Here is a 23,936-nt window from a genome sequence, read left to right as displayed (position 1 = left end):
TAAGCCACGCCTCTCTGTTTATAAGAAAGCATCCCCACAGTCATGCAGCCTGTTATGATAGAGAAGGAGAAAGAAAAACAGAAGTGTAATCATTTCAGAATCCTGTCGACTTTCACATCTTTCCTGCAAAAAAAAAAATGCTAAACTACTCAGAAGCAAAATAACATGCAGTTCATCAATAACACCTAAAACGGTTCTTGTAGCCCAGGTAGTACATTTTTTATATTTGCAACTGAACTGCGTGTGTGCATGCATGTGTACATGCTTTACAAATTTCTCTTCAATGCATAACTTCCTGTTCACTTCCTGGTTGATGCTATTGAAGAGATAAGCCACGCCTCTTTGTTATAAGGCAGCATCCCCACAGTCATATAGTAAATCTATTGTTTTTTTCCACAGAAGACACATCTTATTCAACTTAAGTTGGTTAAAATGTTTGGGAAATGTTTAAAAATAAGTCATAATATGAGTAAAATTGTACCAGAGCACAATTTGTATATGTTTAAGTCTTGAGATGTCGCACTTTGTTTGGCGGTCCTTGAATTGAACACAGTTAAAAAAGAAATTAACAAAATTAATTATGCAATATTTTATGAATGAAAGTCACAGGTATTCTACTCATAATCAGTTTCTATTTCCTGTCTTGTGTCCAATGTGGCCACCATATTTGGTTCATAGTTATTCAATATTTCATGTCCTAAGGCTTAGCGGGTATTGGCGGAACATAAACACAATCTCTCAAAAAAAAAAAAAAAAACTCACACAAGGTGAGGTTTGGGGATCCGACCGATCCATCACTGGGACACTTTTCCATTAAAAAAAAAAAAAAAAAAAAAAAAAAAAAAAGCTCCAACCGTCAACTGCCAATAGGGCGGTGATCCATCTTGTTGAAATATGAAGTCATCCAAACCTGCTTAAAGCAAAGTGAAGCATCCGATTTGGAGCATATCGAGATATCTTGGTCCTGTAGTGACGTGACTAAAGCCGTGACTACAATGTGACGGCCATTCAAAACTGAGAATTTTTTTTTTTTTTTTCACGTGATCGCTGACTCATTCCGTGACGATGCTCGAGAACTGAATCGATGCGTCATGAAATCGGTTCATTCTTTTCTAACGTCTAACTTTTTTCAAACGCTGCCACAGCAGGATGAATCCATCTGTTCATGGTTCATCAGTGGTGAGTACATTTTATACATTAAAATGTCTTATTTAGGCCTTAAGCCTGGAGTTTGTTACTATCCATAAATTGTCCGATGTGAAAAAGTGATTGCCACCATTTTTAAAATGTAACTTAACCAAGATAAATTGAGATCTATCAGCTTTGGGACTCCAACCAACTACAGCGAGAGCCACGGTGGAACCTTCCCAGGAGTGACGATCCAGCCAAAATGACACCAAAAGCCCAACAATGAAGTTACAAAAGACCCCACAACAAAATCCGAAGAACCGCAGGCTTCATTTGCCTCAGTTAAGGTCAGTTTTCATGACTCCATCATTTGACCATTTATGAAAATTTCTGCATTTTTTTGTCTTGGGGTGCCCAATATTTACTTTTGTTTAAATAATTATTGCACTCTTTCTGGGTTTTCTCCGGGTACTCCGGTTTCCTCCCACATTCCAAAAACATGTCTATTATAGAAAACAACATGTCTATGTCTATTAGTTTATTTAGCCATGTTTATGCTTGCAAAAAAACACTAAACTCATCACACAGTAACTTAACACTCCAAAGATGTACCTAAAAATATACAAAGAAGTACCAATAGGAGTTTTTGAAGTTTCCCATTCTGCATTGTGTCTGAGCAAAACAGTTCATTGGAGGACATGCGGCATAGAAAGTGGTTAGTGCGCAGGCCACATAGCTTGGAGACACAAGTTCAATTCCACCCTCGGCCATCTCTGTGTGGAGTTTGCATGTTCTCCCCCGTGCATGCGTGGGTTTTTTCCGGGTACTCCGGTTTCCTCCCATGAGTTTATTTAGCCATGTTTATGCTTGCAAAAAAACACTAAACTCATCACACAGTAACTTAACACTCCAAAGATGTACCTAAAAATATACAAAGAAGTACCAATATGAGTTTTTGAAGTTTCCCATTCTGCATTGTGTCTGAGCAAAACAGTTCATTGGAGGACATGCGGCATAGAAAGTGGTTAGTGCGCAGGCCACACAGCTTGGAAATCCAAGTTCAATTCCACCCTTTGCAATCTCTGTGTGGAGTTTGAATGTTCTCCACCGTGCATGCGTGGGTTTTTTCCGGGTATTCCGGTTTCCTCCCACATTTCAAAAACATGCTAGGTTAATTACCGACTCCAAATTGTCCATAGGTATGAATGTGAGTGTGAATGGTTGTTTGTCTATATGTGCCCTGTAATTGGCTGGCCACCAGTCCAGGGTGTGGCTGATCCCATAAACATGAACTAGATCCATGATTGACAATTGCAATTACTTGATTAGGTTAATGTAAAATAGTCTGAATACAAAAAGAGCAATGGGTTGTATTAAGTCAAACGTGCAGACTCATCCCTCATCGGTTGTATTACTCAGTGATCTGTGACGAGCCTTGTTTTGGCAAATTTTCATGAACATGCTTCACGTTTCACCCTCCTCACACACACAAGACAATATCATCCTCGCCCACTACTTCCGCTCGCTCTCGGTGACCTCCTTGTTTGCCTGATCGCTCACAGGCAGTTCAGCTCTTCAGTTTCTGCTTATTATTTCTTCCATTTCTTTCTTACATATTATAACTTCCTTCACATGATCTTGCCTCTTTATTGACGTCTTCTTTCTGACAGCAACTTTGTGCTGTTGATATGAGACATAAAGAAGGTCAGGTCATCAGGATGTCGAACACTGAGAGAATTCAAGTGTGCAAATTGTGTATGTCGTTATGTAACGGGAATTTAACTTATGAAACACTCAAGATTGTCTAACACTAAAGATGTCTATTATAGAAAACAACAAGTCTATTAGTTTATTTAGCCATGTTTATGCTTGCAAAAAAAACACTAAATTCATCACACAGTAACTTAACACTCCAAAGGTGTACCTAAAAATATACAAAGAAGAACCAATATGAGTTTCCCATTCTGTATTGTGTATTCTGAGCAAAGCAGTTCATTGGAAGACATGCGGCATAGAAAGTGGTTAGTACGCAGGCCACACAGCTTGGAGACCCGAGTTCAATTCCACCCTCAGCCATTTCTGTGTGGAGTTTGCATGTTCTCCTTGTGCATGCGTGGGTTTTTCTTCCGGGTACTCCGGTTTCCTCCCACATTCCAAAAACATGTCAATGTCTATTAGTTTATTTAGCCATGTTTATGCTTGCAAAAAAAACACTAAACTCATCACACAGTAACTTAACACTCCAAAGGTGTACCTAAAAATATACAAAGAAGTACCAATATGAGTTTCCCATTCTGCATTGTGTCTGAGCAAAGCAGTTCATTGGAGGACATGCGGCATAGAAAGTGGTTAGTGCACAGGCCACACAGCTTGGAGACTCGAGTTCAATTCCACCCTTGGCCATTCCTGTGCATGTTCTCCCCGAGCATGCGTTGTTTTTTTTCCGGGTACTCCGGTTTCCTCCCACATTCCAAACCATGTCTATTAGAGAAAACAACATGTCTATGTCTATTAGTTTATTTAGCCATGTTTATGCTTGCAAAAAAACACTAAACTCATCACACAGTAACTTAACACTCCAAAGGTGTACCTAAAATATATAAAGAAGTACCAATATGAGTTTTGACGTTTCCCATTCTGCATTGTGTCTGAGCAAAGCAGTTCATTGGAGGACATGCGGCATAGAAAGTGGTTAGTCCGCAGGCCTCACAGCTTGGAGACCCGAGTTCAATTCCACCCTCGGCCATCTCTGTGTGACGTTTGCATGTTCTCCCGGTTTTCTCCGGGTACTCCGGTTTCCTTCCACATTCCAAAAACATGCTAGGTTAATTGTCGACTCCAAATTGTCCATAGGTATGAATGTGAGTGTGAATGGTTGTTTGTCTATTTTTCCCCTGTGATTGGCTGGCCACCAGTCCAGTCTAAAAATCTTTATCGTCGTCTCTTGGACAGTCTGAGTTTGAGTGACGTAGTTGTGGATCCCATGTTGATATCCCAGACGCACTTGATCGATTCAGGGCCAGACCAGTCAATATCGTGTCAATAACGCCTTCATCATCCAGGAAATGAGGCTCGAAGGAGGGCCCCACTTGTAAGACTCACAGTCTGATTCCGGGACCTTGCACTCCGGCTACCAGTTTATGACACCTTTAAGCCTTTTTTCCTGGTATTTCCTCCACAATGTATTTTCCTGGTAGTTCCTCCTTGCAATAACATAATTTCATTCACATTTCACATTTCATTCATGTTCTAACTTTTTCATTCATTTTCTATGCCGCTTAATTTATTAGCCGTCTGTTTGTCGTTTGTTGCAGTACTTTGCCATCCTACTTGGGAGGAGCTCATTACACACCTGCTACAACTACACCTGGACTACTAGTGACAGACCTGTTGCCAGATTGTTTCCTGACCCACGCCTGTTTCCTGCGCCTTGAGTAACTTGTGAGTAACTTCATGTTTCCATACTTTTTGTGTAGTTTATGTTTTCATTTCCTGCTAGCAGCGCTTTCGGTTTAGTTGATTAGTGTTTTTTTTTCCCACTTTGCATTTTGTGTTTAGATTTTTCTACATTTTGTTGTACTTTAATGTAATACATTTTTGTTACATAATACTCACTACGGGTCATAGGAGTATGCTGGAGCCTATCCCAGCTGTCTTTGGGTACACCATGGACTGGCAAGGCAAAGGCAAACTGGCAGACCTGCAACGGGAAACCATTAATAGACTCCAGGAACACCTAATTGTTATCATTCAATATTTCACACTTCTGAGTAAAATTAAGATAAAAGGCTTTTTCTTAGCTTCACTTACATAGAGTTCTATAAATGGTCTGTATATGAAAACAAAGACACACTAATAACTAATACAGGGGAACCTTTGATTACCGTTGTTGAAAAAAAACGTCCTCCTTGCTGTCGAGTGTATTTTTACACGGAAAAGATCCACTCTGAGCTGGAGTGGTCATTTTCATAGCTTAGAAATGGTGGACTTATTTTAGCCTGCAGTTGCGTCATCACGTATAAATAATATTCGGTTCATAGAAACTTATAAACACGTCTTTGAAATTGAATGAGTTAACACTACTTATCTTTATTGATGTTGTGATTTTGATGACATACGTGACCCACTGGGACCTTTTGTATTTTGCCATTAGTCATATTTCTTGAATTCAATAGTGTTTCTCATCTTATTTATCAGAATTCTGCCACTTGCAACTTTTTTTGGCTACGTTTTGGCTTATTTTGAAGCATTCATTCATTTATTTTCTACCGCTTATTCTCACGAGGGTCGCGGGGAGGTGCTGGAGCCTATCCCGGCTGTCGCCAGCCAATCACAGGGCACATATAGACAAACAACCATTCACACTCACATTCATACCTATGGACAATTATGGAGTCGCTAATTAACCTAGCTTGTTTTTGGAATGTGGGAGGAAACCGGAGTACCTGGAGAAAACCCGGGGAGAACATGCAAACTCCACACAGAGATGGCCGAGGGTGGAATTGAACTCGGGTCTCCTAGCTGTGTGGCCTGCGCACTAACCACTTTCTATGCCGCATGTCCTCCAATGAACTGCTTTGCTCAGACACAATACAGAATGGAAAACTCATATTGGTACTTCTTTGTATATTTTTAGGTACACCTTTGGAGTGTTAAGTTACTGTGTGATGAGTTTAGTGTTTTTTGCAATCCATGCAAACATGGCTAAATAAACTAATAGACATGTTGTTGGAATGTGGGGGGAAACCGGAGTACCCGTAGAAAACCCACGCATGCACAGGGAGAACATGCAAACTCCACACAGAAATGGCCGAGGGTGGAATTGAGCCCTGGTTTCCGAGCTGTGAGGTCTGCGCACTAACCACTTGACCACGTGCTATTTTGAAGCTCTTGTAAAAAAAAATAAGCAGAGATTTGTGGTGTAACTATGTTAGCTAACTTTGTTAGCAAACTACTAGCGAGTCAACCGCTAATGATATCGTAGAAGAAAAACTTTGCATTAGCAAGCTAATTTGTGATGAAAATACTTACCGGACAATATACGTATGTAAACAGAGGCTAACTTTTCAATGCTAACTGAAAAACAGGCTAACCGCTGCGTATGCTAACTGGGGTTCCGCTGTCAAATTACTGAATGACGAATAAAGTATCTACCTACTTACCTACCGAACCGTAAAATGAAGTCGCTTATTAGCATTCTTAGCTGTCATCCAACAACACAAATTCCATTTGCGGCGCTACAGTTGTCAACATTACCGCTACCCTTCAATGAAAACAGGAAGTCGGGTCAAAATGGCGATGTAAACGCTGATGTGTGAGATTTACGTGATAAAAGGTTTGCCTTTTGTAAATGTCACAGATCGTTGAGCGATTGTCGGACACCCACATGCGGACAACGGTGGAAGTCTGACTAAGTCCTCTTTTGACCACTCGTGATGAAGAATGACTCACACTTCCACATATTAACCTGAATGATGTGGGGTTTTTTTTTTGTTTCATGGTTTTTATTTCCTTTGACCATTCATAATCATAATAATAATCATACTGTCTAGATCAGGGGTGGGCAAACTTTTTGACTCGCGGGCCGCATTGATATGACAAAATTTACGGGGGGGGGGGGGGCAGACTATATATTTTACACGTAACAGTCCACCTGGTATTATTGTATCTGTAAAATTGTCATGCAATCTGCTATTATTATTTATTATTTTATATTTATATTTAAATATTTTAAAAATAATAAAATATTATAATAATTACAATAAAATTAAAATACTAATTATTATATTATTATTATGTAAAATATGCAAATATAACAATAATATTATATATAATTAATATAATAATTAGCATTAATATAATAATTATAATAATCATAATAGTTCTAGTCTATATGTGCCCTGTGATTGGCTGGCGACCAGTCCAGGGTGTACCCCGCCTCTCGCCCGAAGACAGCTGGGATAGGCTCCAGCACCCCCCGCGACCCTCGTGAGGAAAAAGCGGTAGAAAATGAATGAATGAATAATAGTTCTAATAATAATTATAATAATCTAATAATAATAATAATTATTATTATTATTATGTGCTTGTGTCCCTTTTTTCAGAATCACTTTGTAAACAACAGACCATGTCAAAAAACTAAATTGATAAACCCATCAAAAGGTTGGCTCAGGCCATGATGCCAGGTTGTATGTTGACTTTAAATGAAATACTTTGGAAAGATTGGGCGGGCCGTATTCAAACACTTGGCGGGCCGGATGTGGCCCCCGGGCCGTAGTTTGCCCACCCCTGGTCTAGATAGTGTCTCCCTCATATGATCTATGGTTTGTCTTTCACAGATTTGCCGCTTCACTGTTTTTTTAAGTGCAATTTTGCATATTTTTTTAAACTGCACATGAAGGGTCATATTGTTCTACCTCCTTGTGGTGAATTTGAACAATCTATCGGTGCTCTGTTGTATGTGTGTTTATATTGTATTTACGTCTGATACCAGTAGAAGGTGTTGTCAACTCATGTTGTACGTTTCAGTACGTGTAGCCAGCCACAACAATTCTGAGTGGCTAAGTCAGAACCCCCCCCCCCCCATGTTTTCTGACTTTGTTCACCTGTAAATAAATCTTCGGTTCATGGAGGACTACGAGGAGGAGTAAAACACTCCAACAAGATTTAAATGTAATTTTAAAAATTGTAATTTGTTAATTAAAATTAAAATTAAAATTAAAATTAAAATTAAAATTAAAATTAAAATTAAAATTAAAATTAAAATTAAAATTAAAATTAAAATTAAAATTAAAATTAAAATTAAAATTAAAATTAAAATTAAAATTAAAATTAAAATTAAATACAAACTTATATTAAAATTAGAATAAAAATTTTAAAAAAAACTTTAATTATATTATGAAAGCAGGAAGTGAACAAATGTAACAGTTACTGATTGTAAAAGTACCAGATGGAGGGGTAGGATTTAATAAGCTTTGCTTCTTCCTACTCCTTTCGGACATGTGGAACTGTGAACTGATTATGGGATGCATTCAATTGTAATCTGATGCATGTTCAAATGAAATAAAACCATTACCATTACCAAAATTTAATAAGGTGACCTGACATAGCATACCTATCCATCCATGACACTTCCTATCCTATCTTCACCACCGCAGTGCAAGTCAACTACATGCCTGACACCTCAAAAAAAAGATAAGCGTTCACGCATCCTGGCAATTTGGATCCGTCAATTAACAGTTGCCATGAGCAGTTTCCGTTCTAGACCGGTAAACCAGCAGCCTAAAGAGCGTGATCACAGCGGGCCATTAGCCAGGTGGAAGGGCCAGATAATAAATGAAGGCTGCGAGCAGACAGAAGGCCGTGGGGGAATTAGGTCAGTCGTTTAAGCTGAAGCCCGCGGTGCTCAGGAGGCGATAACGGAATTGCGTCAACAACAGCATGTTTCCCAGGATGAAAACAATATGTTTAAAAGTCAGAACTACAGAGTATACACGGAAAACTTTGTTCAACAAAGCAACAAGTATCAAGGCTTAGATCCGATCCGATCAGATCAGGAGCAGTTTTGGTTACTTATGGTTCTGCAAACCATGAAGTTAATACATCTTGTCACCTCCGTGGGATCATTCCAATCAGTCTAGCATCTAGTCCATGGTTCTTGCCCAGAAAAGGGGTGTAGTGCTATCTCCAGTTTGGGGATGAGCCCCACCCCCAAGTGGAAGGGTTCCAGTACTCGAGTACTCAGGTGGTCTAATCTGGTGAAGAGAGAACCGAACCGGAACCATCTACCTTCATCGACCGAAAGGACAAGATTGTGCTTCGGTACGTGACAAAAAAAAAAATGTTAAAATATTTAAAAAATTGTTTTTTTTAAATAAAAAACTAAAAATTATATTAGGAAAGCATTAAAATTAAAATTAAAATTAAAATTAAAATTAAAATTAAAATTAAAATTAAAATTAAAATTAAAATTAAAATTAAAATTAAAATTAAAATTAAAATTAAAATTAAAATTAAAATTAAAATTAAAATTGTTACATTTGTCCACTTCCTGCTTTCATAATATAATTTAAGTTTGTTTTTAATGTAATTTTTTAATTTGAATTTGTATCTTAATATAATTTAAGTATTTAAAAAATTAAAATTAAAATTAAAATTAAAATTAAAATTAAAATTAAAATTAAAATTAAAATTAAAATTAAAATTAAAATTAAAATTAAAATTAAAATTAAAATTAAAATTAAAATTAAAATTAAAATTGTTACATTTGTCCACTTCCTGCTTTCATAATATAATTTAAGTTTGTTTTGAATGTAATTTTTTAATTTGAATTTGTATCTGAATATAATTTAAGTATTTTTAAAATTAAAATTAAAATTAAAATTAAAATTAAAATTAAAATTAAAATTAAAATTAAAATTAAAATTAAAATTAAAATTAAAATTAAAATTAAAATTAAAATTAAAATAGGATAAAAATTTAAATTTTACTTTAAAAATTTTAAAATCAAAAATAAACCAAACTTTAATTATATTAGGAAAGCAGGAAGTGAACAAATGTAACAGTTACTGATTGTAAAAGTACCAGATGGAGGGGTAGGATTTAATAAGCTTTGCTTCTTCCTACTCCTTTTGGACATGTGGAACTGTGAACTGATTATGTGATGCATTCAATTGTAATCTGATGCATGTTCAAATGAAATAAAACCATTAGCAAAACAACTCGTTAGCGACCACTGTACCGGTTGAAGAAAACACTGACTGCACACGGCCAAGGGATCAATAAAGTTCCATCTAATGTACTCTAGGTTAATGACGTGGTCCGTGTGGTAAAAGCGGTTGGGAACATTTTAACAAACATAAACAAAACCATCAAGAGTGAGATGAAGCATTTAATTAACAGGACACATTTCTTCTCCATACAGTAATCCCTTGTTTATTGGGGTTAATTAGTGATCATTTCATTTCCGCAAAGTAGGATTCTTTATTTATAAATCAGATATTTTTTATTTGTACAGCATAGTACAACCTTTTTAAATAAGTTTTTTAACATTAGAGCCCCCAAGACATGAAATAGCACCCCTATAGTCAATTTTTACACTCGTATTACCCAATGTAGTAGACATAATAAAGAGAAAATAAGACATAAATAAGACATAATGTACAGTTGTTTACTTTGTGTGCTGTACAGTATTTTCTGCAGTGACTCGAATCACAAACTTTTCTCAATACATTTGGTTAGAAGGTAAACAACAGCACTACAATACAATGCTTTTAAGTCTTCAATTATTTTTTTTGTTTATTTTTGATAAATTTTTAATTAATTAATTTTTAATTATTTTTTTAATTAATTATTTTATTTATTTATTTTTTTATTAGTTTTTTTTTCCTTTCCTTTTATTATGGAAGGATCAATTTCTCTGGTCTGCTCATATGCCAGCTCTGATAATGACGCATGTGAGCTTGATGGGGGGGGGGTGGAAAAGAAGCATGCTTCCAAGGTTGATATTTTTTTTTTTATGACATGTTATTTTTAACCACAAACCACAGACAAAGTGCGTAAGTGAGAAGATTGGACGTACATGATTCAAAAACGTGGGCTACTACATTAGACGCTCCCTTGGAGACAGCCAATATGGTCTTGGCAGGCATTAGAAAGACTCACTAAATGGTTATTTGTAATTCGGATTAATTGGATTTACATTATTTTGTTATGGGAGTCGGACCCTGTGAAATGAATTAATGACACTAACCAAGGTTCCACTGTACATAGCATCAGTTGCTACTTGTTGTGCTCCGGATACTCCGGTTTCCTCCCACATTCCAAAAACACGTACATCAGCCATGTTTATGCTTGCAAAAAAACACTAAACTCATCACACAGTAACTTAACACTCCAAAGGTGTACCTAAAAATATACAAAGAAGTACCAATATGAGTCTTGAAGTTTCCCATTCTGCATTGTGTCTGAGCAAAGAAGTTCATTGGAGGACATGCGGCATAGAAAGTGGTTAGTGCGCAGGCCACACAGCTAGGAGACCAGGGTTCAATTCCACCCTCGACCATTGCTGAAGCCCGACGCCTTTCCAACATTACTTGGTCGTGTGTAAAGAGTCAGAAAGCAAGCGGTAAGTAACAATTTATCAGTGATTATTTTGTGTAAGTCTTGGAGCAAAAGCGCTTGTCTGTGTAGCATTATAGAGTGTGCATACAGGGAGCAGCGTTGCCAATAGTTTCCTCATGTTTGCCTCATTAGGAATTGTAAACAAATGTAACTTACACCCGAATAAACACTCCCTGGGATACATTGCTAACATCATTATCATGACGGCTGTGAGCACGCCCATATAAGGAAGCCTGGCACTCTGTGACATCACAGAGAGACAGTGTTAGAAAAAACTCACTGAAACCAAGCGTTTTGAGCCATCTCAATTTTTTTTCAGGGCTCACTTCCAACTGCGCATCTTTATCTGAAATTTTATCATCATTTAACACGATACAATACAACATTCTAATTAAAAATAAGCATAATAGTCTGAAATATATGAAACTACAGTATAGCATACCATGTGCATGGCTAATATCACAGCCCAAACCCAACCATTGCTTATGATAATTACTTTCTCCATTGCTTTCCACTTGACACTGCACCTCCTCCTCCTCCTCCTCCTCCTCCTCCTTCTCTTGCCCTGTTGCAATGTTCTTTCTCCAAGATACAAAACGAAGACAGTATTCACCTCATTTCTGACACATCACATGGCCCCGTGTGTGTGTATAAGTGTCCGTTTCTTCATGCATATTCATGTGGCCGTCAAGAGGTCAAGATATTACCAGAGTCCATTTTGCAGGAGTGAATAATAATTGAAAATATTCAGCCACTAAGGGTGTATTCACACATTACAAGGCCAATCGCACCCTGCCCTGGCCCACTTAACACCTAATGCATGATATGTTTGGCTTGTGTGAGCGCCCGACTGCAGGAGAGTCTTGACTTCATGATGACTTCATGATCTAAATGATCTAAAGCAGTGGTTACCATACCTTTTCATATACCATAAACATGTACCTCCTACTCCAATACGCTTAAAAATCATAAAACACACAATGAAATGTAAATTTAATTTAAAACACAGAGTAAGATACTCTGTCTTCTTTTTGGTGGAATTTTAATTTTAATTTTAATTTTAATTTTAATTTTAATTTTAATTTTAATTTTAATTTTAATTTTAATTTTAATTTTAATTTTAATTTTAATTTTAATTTTAATTTTAATTACAACAATTTCAATTTTTACCCTAATTTTAATTTTAATTACCAATTATCCAATACGCTTGGAAATCATAAAACACATGAACATGAAATGTAAATTTAATTTAAAACACAGAGTAACATACTCCTGGCAGGTTTGTCTTCTTTTTGGTAGAATTATTTACAACAATTTTTATTTTTATTTTTATTTTTATTTTTATTTTTATTTTTATTTTTATTTTTATTTTTATTTTTATTTTTATTTTTATTTTTATTTTTATTTTTATTTTTATTTTTATTTTTATTTTTATTTTTATTTTTATTTTTATTTTTATTTATTTTAATAACTTACATTTTATTTTCAACAATTTAAATTTTTACCCTAATTTTAATTTTAATTACCAATTATCCAATACGCTTAAAAATCATAAAACACACAATGAAATGTAAATTTAATTTAAAACACAGAGTAATATACTCCTGGCAGGTTTGTCTTCTTTTTGGTGGAATTATTTACATTTAATTATTTTATTTACAATTTTAATTTTAATTTTAATTTTAATTTTAATTTTAATTTTAATTTTAATTTTAATTTTAATTTTAATTTTAATTTTAATTTTAATTTTAATTTTAATTTTAATTTTAATTTTAATTTTAATTTTAATTTTAATTACTCGTACTGAAGTACGAGGTGATATATACCATACAATGACATAATGGGTACCATAGTAACTGTCAATATAGTGATATATACTTCATCCTTGTATTTACCAAACATCAACTGTATTGGATGGAGTATTGGAGTATTGGATGACATTTTTAGGTAATTGGTTATTTTTAGCCTCATGCATTATTTTAGCTGTTTAATTTTAATTTTAATTTTAATTTTAATTTTAATTTTAATTTTAATTTTAATTTTAATTTTAATTTTAATTTTAATTTTAATTTTAATTTTAATTTTAATTTTAATTTTAATTTTAATTTTAATTTTAATTTTAATTTTAATTGGCTCATCATTGTGCATTGTTTGAGGTCCTTACTCAATCCATTCCATAGTTTGATTCCACATACTGAAATGCTATGGCTTTTTAACGTAGTCCTAGCATAGAAGTGTTTCAAATGTACTTCTTCCCTGAGATCATATTTCTCCTATGCACACACTAAAGACCGTCAGTAAACACATCACCTGCTATGCTTAAACCCAATAGGCATTCAAATGTATTCATCTTGGGGTTGATCTGTCGATTGTCGTGTATTTACTGATACCAAAACGTGTAGTATTGCCCACTTGTCCAGTGTTTCTTATGGTGCCTCAATTGTGAGGAAAAGAAGAGTTGCATTTACGGGAAAAAAAACTCTATTGCCTCCACTGACCTAGTTTTCAACATAATATGCAATCATCTAATCATCTCAGCATTTCAACTGATGACATCGTCCTGTGTACTTTTGATAGTTGTCAAAGTCCATGAATGTAACATAAGAGCCAATTTTTAGGAATTGCTGCAAAGTGTGATGGGTGTTTTTTTTTTTTTTTGTGAGGAGTTTCTCACACTAACATCTGGACACTCCTACAAGACCTTCACACGCCGCCTGGTACCATATTCGCTGTTGGTACTCGTTAAAACCGACACCTTTTCCCACCCTCAGGCTGACACTTGAATGTCACATTCTGGATTCCCTTCATATCTGATATGATTACAGATTCTGTCATCAAGTTTGTCAGCTGCTGATGTCCTTGACCTCTGTGAATCAGCATGATGTGGCGAAATGGTGATGGTTTAATTTCCTTTGAACATGCATCAGATTACAATTGAATGCATCCCATAATCAGTTCACAGTTCCACATGTCCAAAAGGAGTAGGAAGAAGCAAAGCTTATTAAATCCTACCCCTCCATCTGGTACTTTTACAATCAGTAACTGTTACATTTGTTCACTTCCTGTTTTCCTAATATAGTTTAAGTTGGGTTTTTTGTTTGTTTTTTGTTTTATTTTTAATTTCAATTTTTATTTTAATTTTTACTACTATTTTAATTTTTATTTATTTTTATTTGTATTCTGGTTTCCTCCCACATTCCAAAAACATGCTATGTTAATTGGTAATGGTAATGGCAATGGTTTAATTTCATTTGAACATGCATCAGATTACAATTGAATGCATCCCATAATCAGTTCACAGTTCCACATGTCCAAAAGGAGTAGGAAGAAGCAAAGCTTATTAAATCCTACCCCTCCATCTGGTACTTTTACAATCAGTAACTGTTACATTTGTTCACTTCCTGCTTTCCTAATATAATTTAAGTTGGGTTTGTTTTTTTTTTTATTTTAAATTTTGATTTGTAGCTTAACATAATTTAAGTATTTTTAAAATTAAAATTAAAATTAAAATTAAAATTAAAATTAAAATTAAAATTAAAATTAAAATTAAAATTAAAATTAAAATTAAAATTAAAATTAAAATTAAAATTAAAATTAAAGAAAACATTTGGGATAAAAAAATTAAAATAAAAAATAAAAAAACAGGATTTAATAAGCTTTGCTTCTTCCTACTCCTTTTGGACATGTGGAACTGTGAACTGATTATGGGATGCATTCAATTGTAATCTGATGCATGTTCAAATGAAATTAAACCATTACCATTACCAATTAACATAGCATGTTTTTGGAATGTGGGAGGAAACCGGAGTACAAATAAAAATAAATAAAAATTAAAATAGTAGTAAAAATTAAAATAAAAATTGAAATTAAAAATAAAACAAAAAACCCAACTTAAACTATATTAGGAAAACAGGAAGTGAACAAATGTAACAGTTACTGATTGTAAAAGTACCAGATGGAGGGGTAGGATTTAATAAGCTTTGCTTCTTCCTACTCCTTTTGGACATGTGGAACTGTGAACTGATTATGGGATGCATTCAATTGTAATCTGATGCATGTTCAAATGAAATTAAACCATTACCATTCTCATTACAATTATTGTGTATCGTCTTTTCCTCTGGCAAAATAGAGCCCAGAAAATAGATTGAACAGACTCTGAAATGGCAGAAATGACCAAGATATTAGGACGTGACCACAGAACCATTAAATGTTTTGTTGCAAGAGCACAAAAGGGTTGCAAGAAAAATGGAAAGAGAAGAAAAACTTGCAAATTAAACCCAGGAACCGATCCTCCAGGGCTGTGATATTCCAGAACTGTACTGAAACTACAGTGTATTGAATTGTGGACTCCTATAGAGGTAACCAGCATGGAATGCTTTCTAGATCTTCCATAATCTGTACCTATCTTTTAACAAGGCATCGGTAACAGGATAATACAACATTCTTACAACATTTTCAGGTCAAAAAAGTAAAAAGTGTCTTTTTAAAAGTTAGCTTTTTGGACCTTTTTAGGTTGACGATGGCATCAAACTCAATTCCCAACCCTACTGACACTTTTTTTTCACACAGTGGAACAGGAAAAAGTATAAATGTTTCAAGGAGACCGTTATTTCCATGCAGGACAACGCTCCACCTCGTGAATCCAAGTACTCCACTGCATGGCCAAAGGTCTGAAAGGTCTTAAAAAAGGTCTTGAGAAATAATGATATGACCTCCTTGCTCACCTGACTGAGTACTTGGGGGGGGGCCCTGAGGTACACCTCTCTGAACAGTGTCAGGGAGGCTTTGGTTGCTGCTGCTGCTGCAAAAAAAAGTTGTATAATATTACATTACATTACATGTTAGAGGCCTTGGAGATAAAGTCATAGAGGCCAGACTGAGATGGTTGGGACATGTCAGAGATGAGGATGCTGAGGTTCTCATTGGGAGTGACCAGGATGGATAGGATCAGGAACGGGACATTACATGTTAGAGGCCTTGGAGATAAAGTCAGAGAGGCCAGACTGAGATGGTTGGGACATGTCAGAGATGAGGATGCCGAGGTTCTCATTGGGAGTGACCAGGATGGATAGGATCAGGAACGGGACATTACATGTTAGAGGCCTTGGAGATAAAGTCAGAGAGGCCAGACTGAGATGGTTGGGACATGTCAGAGATGAGGATGCCGAGGTTCTCATTGGGAGTGACCAGGATGGATAGGATCAGGAACGGGACATTACATGTTAGAGGCCTTGGAGATAAAGTCAGAGAGACCAGACTGAGATGGTTGGGACATGTTCAGAGATGAGGATGCCGAGGTTCTCATTGGGAGTGACCAGGATGGATAGGATCAGGAACAAGTACATCAGATGGACATTCCACGTTAGAGGCCTTGTTGATAAAGTTAGAAAGGCCAGACTGAGATGGTTGGGACATGTCAGAGATGAGGATGCTGAGGCTCTCATTGAGAGTGACCAGGATGGATAGGATCAGGAACAAGTACATCAAAGGGACATTCCACATTAGAGGCCTTGGAGATAAAGTCAGAGAGGCCAGACTGAGATGGTTGGGACATGTCAGAGATGAGGATGCTGAGGTTCTCATTGGGAGTGACCAGGATGGATAGGATCATAGGAACATTACATGTTAGAGGCCTTGGAGATAAAGTCAGAGAGGCCAGACTGAGAACGGTTGGGACATGTCAGAGATGAGGATGCTGAGGCTCTCATTGAGAGTGACCAGGATGGATAGGATCAGAAACAAGTACATCAAAGGGACATTCCACATTAGAGGCCTTGGAGATAAAGTCAGAGAGGCCAGACTGAGATGGTTGGGACATGTCAGAGATGAGGATGCTGAGGTTCTCATTGGGAGTGACCAGGATGGATAGGATCAGGAATAGGACATTACATGTTAGAGGCCTTGGAGGTAAAGTCAGAGAGGCCAGCCTGAGATGGTTGGGACTTGTCCAGAGGAGAGATAATGAATATATTGATAGAAGGATGCTGCCAGGTAGGAGGCGTAGACGAGGTCATAGGTCATCCAACTCTTTTCCGGTCATATCCTGTTGTTGACGCCGAGACCACAACATGAGTCAATCTGAAATGGCAACCTCTCTCTCCAATCATCAGGTTAAAAAAATATATATTTCTGTCAGCTTCGGAGCCTTGATGACGCGTTCCGACGCAGGTGCTTGGAGTCGTGTGGTTGTCATGGCAATAAGGGGATATCCTGGTTACCATTCAAAGTATATTTGTCATTGCAGGAGCTCTGCACCTCCTCAGTTGATCCCCGTATCTGACGGGGAAGAGTGTAATTATAAAGAAAAGATCATCTTCATTAGTTTACTTTTTCACTTTATTGATGTATATAGATGCTTTAGAGGCTTTCATTTCAATGCAGACCTACCAACATGTACACATTTGTAGTACTCAATACGCAATTTGGCTCTTTAATACGCTTGTATGCATTTTCCCGCTTTCAGTTTCAAGTTCTGTCTATGTAATATGATAAATGAATAAATATGAACAGTATTTCTAGTATTTCAAATCGGGGGGTACTGTCATGCAGTGATTATGACTTTATTCCTGTAATGTTTTTCTCGGTTTCAATTTCAAGTTCAGTCTGTATAATATGATAAATGAATAAATATGAACAGTATTTCTAGTATTTCAAATAAGGGGGGGTACTGTCATGCAGTGATGATGACTTTATTCCTGTAATGTTTTTCCCGGTTTCAAGTTCAGTCTGTATAATACGATAAATGAATAAATATTAACAATATTTCTAGTATTTCAAATCAGGGGGTACTGTCATGCAGTGATTATGACTTTATTCCTGTAATGTTTTTCCCGGTTTCAATTTCAAGTTCAGTCTGTATAATACGATGAATGAATAACTATTAACAGTATTTCTAGTATTTCAAATCGGGGGGGTACTGTCATACAGTGATTATGACTTTATTCCTGTAATGTTTTTCCCGGTTTCAATTTCAAGTTCAGTCTGTATAATTCGATGAATGAATAACTATTAACAGTATTTCTAGTATTTCAAATTGGGGGGTACTGTCAAGAAGTGATTATGACTTTATTCCTGTAATGTTTTTCCCGGTTTCAGTTTCAAGTTCAGTCTGTATAATATGATGAATGAATAAATATGAACAGTATTTCTAGTATTTCAAATCAGGGGGTACTGTCATGCAGTGATTATGACTTTATTCCTGTAATGTTTTCCCCGGTTTCAATTTCAAGTTCAGTCTGTATAATATGATAAATTAATAAATATGAACAGTATTTCTAGTATTTCAAATAAGGGGGGGTACTGTCATGCAGTGATGATGACTTTATTCTTGTAATGTTTTTCCCGGTTTCAAGTTCAAGTTCAGTCTGTATAATACGATAAATGAATAAATATTAACAATATTTCTAGTATTTCAAATAAGGGGGGGTACTGTCATGCAGTGATGATGACTTTATTCCTGTAATGTTTTTCCCGGTTTCAAGTTCAAGTTCAGTCTGTATAATACGATAAATGAATAAATATTAACAATATTTCTAGTATTTCAAATCAGGGGGGTACTGTCATGCAGTGATTATGACTTTATTCCTGTAATGTTTTCCCCGGTTTCAATTTCAAGTTCAGTCTGTATAATATGATAAATGAATAAATATGAACAGTATTTCTAGTATTTCAAATAGGGGGGGTACTGTCATGTAGTGATTATGACTTTATTCCTGTAATGTTTTTCCTGGTTTCAAGTTCAAGTTCAGTCTGTATAATATGATAAATGAATAAATATTAACAATATTTCTAGTATTTCAAATCAGGGGGGTACTGTCATGCAGTGATTATGACTTTATTCCTGTAATGTTTTCTCCGGTTTCAATTTCAAGTTCAGTCTGTATAATACGATAAATGAATAAACATTAACAGTATTTCTAGTATTTCAAATCGGGGGGGGGGTTCTGTCATGCAGTGATTATGACTTTTTTGCTGTAATTCCCGGTTTCAATTTCAAGTTCAGTCCGTATAATATGATAAATGAATAAATATGAACAATATTTCTAGTATTTCGAATCGGGGGGGTACTGTCATGCAGTGATTGACTTTATTGCCTTAATGTTTATCCCGGTTTCAATTTCAAGTTCAGTCTGTATAATATGATAAATGAATAAATATGAACAGTATTTCATATCGGGGGGTACTGTCATGCAGTGATTATGACTTTATTCCCGTAATGTTTTTTTTAACTTTGCTGTTTTGTTTGTTTCTCATAATAGCACAGCTTTAAAAAGTTTAGTTTTTTTTAGCATTTCAACCTTATGCTACCAAAATTAAGTTATTTTTCCTTATTTTAAGGATAATAAGGATAATTAAGGATAATAAAAATGTAATATTTTTTCTTTATTCTTGGGAAATTATTGCCAATTTTGCAATATTTGCTTTTGGTAAATTTAATGTTTACACTGTCTACATTTTGGTCCTCTCTGGTAAACTATCCATTTTCTGTTGTTTTATCGGTGAAAAATAAAGTAAAATTAATCTCATACATCTTCCATTTGTCACCTTTCAATATTACTATCAGCTCCTGCAGGCTTTTTTTTCTTCCTTATTTATGATATCCATGTCATTCAAACCTGGCATGGTAACAATAAATTTCTAAAAAAAAAAAAAAAAAAAAGTAGGCAAGAAACGGAGGTGAAAAAGCCCGAGCTGGTGTTTTCATCCAAGTGCAAGATGTTCATTTTTATTTGGAACAAACACGGTAACACATCATGTTTATCCAAATCTATTTAAAGCGTCGGAAAGTAAGAAGTACGTCAACCTTTCACAATATAACTTCACTGTTCCAGGAAGCTCTCCAGCTGATTCGTGTCGTCATTCAGTCTTATTTTTATTATATTATTTTTTGTTCCGGTTGGCCGAGCAACCAGATGATGGAAAAACATCCTCCCGGTAATTTTAATGAATTTTTCCTTGGTGGCATTATAATAATAGTCAATAATATGATCGGGCATTTCTGCTCTCAAGAACATTCCAGTTTGAAATCTAATTGATGTCTACCAAAAGTGAAACTAAAAGAGTAAAAGATGTGTAATTAATCAATAACTCTAAATACATATAATCCAATCTATTGTTTAACTTGACACAGCTAGGAGACCCGAGTTCAATTCCACTCTCGGCCAAACACTAAACTCATCACACAGTAACTTAACACTCCAAAAGTGTACCTAAAAATATACAAAGAAGTACCAATATGAGTTTTGAAGTTTCCCATTCTGCATTGTGTCTGAGCAAAGCACTTCATTGGAGGACATGCGGCATAGAAAGTGGTTAGTGCGCAGGGCACACAGCTAGGAGACCCGGGTTCAATTCCACCTTCGGCTATCTCTGTGTTGAGTTTTTCTCCAGGTACTCCGGTTTCCTCCCACATTCCAAAAACATGCTAGGTTAATTGGCGACAAATTGTCCATAATTATGAATGTGAGTGTGAATGGTTGTTTGTCTATATGTGCCTTGTGATCGGCTGACAGCTGGGATAGGCTCCAGCACCCCTTGTGAGGATAAATGGTAGAAAATGAATGAATGAATGAAAGAGCATTGAAATCCTAACCTTCTAAATAAGTTTTTTTTAACATTTTTAGAGCCCTATAGACATGAAATAACACCCCTATATCTTTACACTACTGTAAATAATACTTTGTTCCTATGTAAATGTGTTCCCAAGGGAACAGGAAGTGGTTTTTTCCTTCCATTGTTCAATTTTCTGTGCCGCTTATCGTCACTAGAGCCACAAGTCTATGCTGGAGCCTATCCCAGCCATCTTTGGGCGATTTGGTCAATTTGGAGTCGTCCATTATGAGCTGAGAGCCTTCACTGTATAACATATTATTAGTATAATTTATTCCATTCCTAAGCGTAAACTTAACGTAAATTGGAATTTGCTGTTCATTAATTCTACTTTTATCCAACTCATCCATCTAAGTGAAGCACATATTCATCTAATGAGATGCCGTGTGAAGGCAACCTTTTCCGAGATATCATCAAGTTGTCAGGACAGAACCTGCATGAATCATCCTCACGGTAAAGCTACCAGCGTCTTAAACAGTCGTCATGGTGATATCAGAAGGACAAAAATACAATATCAATACAATATCTATTTGCAACACACTGTCGTGATTGATATTTTTCAATGTTATTTTTATTTATTTTTTGGCTGTGGTACATGTACTTGATATGGTTCTACAGTAATCATTATCATCTGAGCTGTCCCAAAAACGAAAGTTATACTTCACAAAAAACTGTTTTTCGCCCTTTTTTTAGTTGGGAGCTGATATTTTCTTGAAAGTTACCTTTTACAGAAAAAGGTTAAAACAAACTTTTTTTTCCTGATGAAAAATTGTTTATACAAGCATTTTTATTTTTATTTTATTTTATTTTATTTTATTTTATTTTATTTTATTTTATTTTATTTTATTTTATTTTATTTTATTTATTTTTTTTATTTTATTTTATTTTATTTTATTTTATTTTATTTTATTTTATTTTATTTTATTTTATTTTATTTTTATGAATGAGTTTATTAATAATAATGATGATAATGATAATAAAAAGTAAAAATACTACTACTACTACTAATAATAATAATAATATTATAATAATAATTATTATTAATTGTCTCATTCAATTGCAGCCAATAATAAGTGAATTTCTGCAATAATAATAATAATAGTAATAATGATCATGATTATCATTATTAATATTATTATTGCAGAAATTCATTAAGAATAATAATGATATATTTATATGAAATAATGATAATGATAATGATAATGATAATGATAATGATAATGATAATGATCATGATAATGATAATAATAATAATAATTATTATTATTATCAATATCATTATCATGATCATTATCATTATCATTATCATTATTTCATATAACTATATCATTATTATTCTTAATAAATTTCTGCAATAATAATAATAATAATGATAATTATTATCATTATTTTAATTATTTTAATAAATATTTGATAATATTCCCATTATTTCATATACATTTATTATTATTATTATTATTATTATTATTATTATTATTATTATTATTATTATTATTATTATTGCAGAAATTCACTTATGGTCTGGCATCAGTTACCCACAATAAACAAGGGATTACTGTTATTTGATGGTTTTGTTGCTATTGTTCCATTGTCATATGGTGTCATATTAATATGTTAAATTGCTCCAAAACAAGTTTGTTATTGACAAGATGATGGAAATACTGCCCCTGTTTTTACTTTGTGTCGGATCAATGTCAACATTTGCATCATCGCCCACTCCTATTCTCACTGCAGCCAGCGCTCACAGCAATACAATAAACAATTAAGTTGAAAATCCACTCCCAAAAATCGTCATCTATTCTGATGTTTGTCAAATTTCCTCTCAATGACAGTAAAAAAATATTCCATGCCCAACCATAATGTTTCTCATCTTAGCTCCATCCTGGTATTATATATTCATTCATTCATGATATTGAAATAAACCTTATGTTTATGTATTTGGTGCATGCAAAGCAGCTTCCTCTTCCTGTGATGGCCACGTGTGCCAGTTGTCCCGTAGCCATACATTCCTTGGTTGGCGTGAGCCACCCACTCGCATGTTGCTTTGGTATGAGGTGACGTAGAGACGCTCACAGAAGCTCCGGATAAAGTTAGTAACGAATCACCCGTCAAAGCGTGTGAAGACAATGGATGTATCACCGTGGTTGAGGATGTGTGTGTGAAGAGGATATCTATGCATCATCCCACACACATTTTGCTTTTAAAAACAAAATGTGTGGGTCGGGTCTTCCTAAGTTGTCTAAATCGAGATTGATAACCAACAATGGAAGCTTGTTTAAAAGAAAAAGCAAACAAAGCAGGGCCGTTGCTAAAAAGTAAGCCTTTCATTCATTCGTTTTCTACTGCTTATCCTAACGAGGGTCGAAGGGGGGGTGCCGGAGCTTATCATCACCCAGCAACCTAACACTCAAAGGGTAGCTAAGAAATATAAAAGTCAAGTACCGATACAAGCTTGATATAATTCATTCATTATCCTCACGAGGGTCGCTGAGGGTGCCGGAGCCTATCCCAGCTGTCTTCGGGCGAAAGGCGAGGGTACACCCTGGACTGGTCGCCAACCAATCACAGGGCACATATAGACAAACAACCATTCACACTCACATTCATACATATGGACAATTTGGAGTCGCTAATTAACCTAGCATGTTTTTGGAATGTGGGAGGAAACCGGAGTACCCACACGGGGAGAACATGCAAACTCCACACAGACATGACCGAGGGTGGAATTGAACTCAGGTCTCCGAGCTGTGTGGCCTGCGCACTAACCACTTTCTATGCCGCATGTCCTCCAATGAACTGCTTTGCTCAGACACAATGCAGAATGGGAAACTTCAAAACTCATATTGGTACTTCTTTGTATATTTTTAGGTACGCCTTTGGAGTGTTAAGTTACTGTGTGATGAGTTTAGTGTTTTTTGCAAGCATAAACATGGCTAAATAAACTAATAGACAGAGACATGTTATTTTCTATAATAGACATGTTTTTGGAATGTGGGAGGAAACCGAAGTACTTGGGGAAAAACTCCACACAGAGATGGCCGAGGGTGGAATTGAACTCGGGTCTCCTAGTTGTGTGG

General features: G+C 35.2%; 1 protein-coding gene across 3 annotated transcripts in view; it reads left to right on the top strand.

Moving 5' to 3' along the window:
• Nucleotides 1-23,936, top strand: part of LOC131101788 (adhesion G protein-coupled receptor B1-like) — a 72,275-nt gene that overhangs the window by 1,734 nt on the left and 46,605 nt on the right. For all 3 annotated transcript variants that reach the window (XM_078791912.1, XM_078791913.1, XM_078791911.1), the window contains exons 1-2: nucleotides 1-1,475; nucleotides 4,443-4,569. The exon at nucleotides 1-1,475 is cut by the window's left edge and continues 1,734 nt beyond it. The gene's annotated coding sequence lies outside the window, so the exon portion shown is untranslated. The remainder of the gene's footprint in view (nucleotides 1,476-4,442; nucleotides 4,570-23,936) is intronic.

Source organism: Doryrhamphus excisus, linkage group LG7 (genome assembly GCF_037039965.1).
Source record: "Doryrhamphus excisus strain RoL-2023G ecotype Guam linkage group LG7, RoL_Dexc_Guam_v1.1, whole genome shotgun sequence".
NCBI classification, from domain to species: Eukaryota; Metazoa; Chordata; class Actinopteri; order Syngnathiformes; family Syngnathidae; genus Doryrhamphus; species Doryrhamphus excisus.
This window is presented reverse-complemented; position numbering and strand designations above follow the sequence as displayed.